The 2,010-nt window shown below is 37.9% G+C and overlaps 1 protein-coding gene across 3 annotated transcripts in view; it reads right to left on the bottom strand.

Annotated features, from left to right (window-relative positions):
• LOC107267500 (formin-like protein CG32138) overlaps positions 1-2,010 on the bottom strand; it is a 31,949-nt gene that overhangs the window by 11,590 nt on the left and 18,349 nt on the right. The gene's annotated exons all lie outside the window — the stretch shown is intronic.

Here is a 2,010-nt window from a genome sequence, read left to right as displayed (position 1 = left end):
AAATGAACCCCCCCCCCCCCCCCCCCTACCCCCGGACTGTCGTGCTTACGTCAGTTCGAAGAACCGAGAAGCAGTTATAGACGCGAGGGATGCTGGGTATTTTTTGCGGCCCGTTGTCTTGTACCGTATAATGGCACGGCTTGCATTACATCCGTCTCGTGTTACCCACATGCTATACAGGGTGGCTCGTATGAAATGGTAGCTCCAATAATTAGAGGAGCGACATGAATTCTGTTTTGTGCCGTCGCGTTTTTTCGTGACTTGCGTATTTTTATTTTTCACATTGACGAATATGTCATGAAGAGACAAGAGGCGAGAAAAAAAAATTAATCAAGAATCAGTCATCTAATGTGATTATTTATACAAAAACGTTGAAAGTGAAAGGAAAATGTGTCGGGATATCAGACTTTGTAACGTCACTCAATGATAATGGCTGTAACATTAACAACGACTAAATTAACAGGCTGCGACAGGGTATCAAAAGGACCGGTGACAATATCCTATTTTATCGTGATATATTTCGAAGAACAGTCAGACTAGTCACTATTTAATAATCAAGTTCAATAAAATACGAGAAGCATGCAATGAAACGGTATGGACGTATAGCAGTATACGGTTTCGTTCAAAAGGAGTCAAAACAACGTCCAATATTTTTTAGACGTGCTTAATATTTAAAAAAGAGAAATATATTTTTAAGTTCAAGTCTCGGTATTATGATTAATTCAATTTCTGCAGGCGCCAGGAAGAGGGCCGTGCATCGGAAGAGTCGAATGCAGTATGAATACTGAAGCGCGTAGTAGCTAAAGAAAAATTGACTGGACTCGCGCGCGGCAACTCGAAGGCAGTTAAACCGATAGTAATTCTAACGTTCAGGAAGAAGATTCAGGCCTCCGAGACTTTGGACTCGTGACTGCCGCGAGTCAGGGAAGGGAGTAAAGTGAAGGGAAAGTGTTGCGTTGTAAAGAGAAGGAAATAAAAAAAGGAGCTGATCATCCCGACCCATTCTGCTCCTCTTGCTGTATGCTGTATATAGAGGTAGGTGACGCGTGCCTTTTCCTTCGAAATATTCCACTTGGATGCAGACACGTTTCTTTGCCCACGTTTCTCCCGTAGCTAGCGTCGTGCATCTTCGATATACGTTACCGAGGAGACGCAGGGAGCTACACCCACGATTCTTACGAGAGTCGTGGGTTTGACTACCTGGCTACATATATATGTACCTATTTGGTGTTAATTTTTTCAATGGAAGCCAGAGATGGGAGATTGCGTTGTGGAATTGAAAAGAGAATTATGACAGGAGGAACTACAGCCGGTGGTCTGGTCTGATAGATTTTTTAAAATAAATAAACCGTTATCTTCAATATTTAATTTTGAATTGGACAATGATTCTTATTATTTTTTTATGGCACCAAAGTTATATTTTTTTGTCAATTCTAATATGGGTTATATTAACGTTTAATTTGTATCGCAATATTTTTTTGCGTTACTTTAATTCGTACAACGTGGATATAAGGACAATATATGTATATATATGTATATAGATATATATTTACGAGTTTATCACACCGCAACGTCACCGCAATACGTTCCAGTCATCGGATTCAGTTACCAAGGGATTTAGGACGAACCCGTTGACCGTAGTGAGTCAGAAGTTACGTTTCCATTGGCGACAAAAAGCCGCACTCACAAGTGCAACTGTTGAGCAACCATACCATAATCGTTAAAGAGTTCAGTAATAAGAAGTTCAGTCGCCTTAAGACGCAAAATTATTAGATTCTGAGTACACTTACAAAAGTCTCAATTAAAAATCATAAATAAAATCCATTATCAAAAATTGATATAAATAAATTATAATTGTAATTAAATATTACTCGTATAAAAAAATCATGCGAGTACGTATATATTTCAATAATACGAAGATTATTTATATTTAACGACTATTCGTTCAAGCCCATTCGCATAGGTTTTTTTTTTTTTTTTTTTTTTTTTTTTTAAAAAACAAAAAAAAAA

This window comes from Cephus cinctus, unplaced genomic scaffold (assembly GCF_000341935.2).
Source record: "Cephus cinctus unplaced genomic scaffold, Ccin1 Ccin1_scaffold0029, whole genome shotgun sequence".
Classification (NCBI taxonomy): Eukaryota; Metazoa; Arthropoda; class Insecta; order Hymenoptera; family Cephidae; genus Cephus; species Cephus cinctus.
Note: the sequence above shows the minus strand (reverse complement) of the source record. Positions and strands in the feature narration are given on the sequence as shown.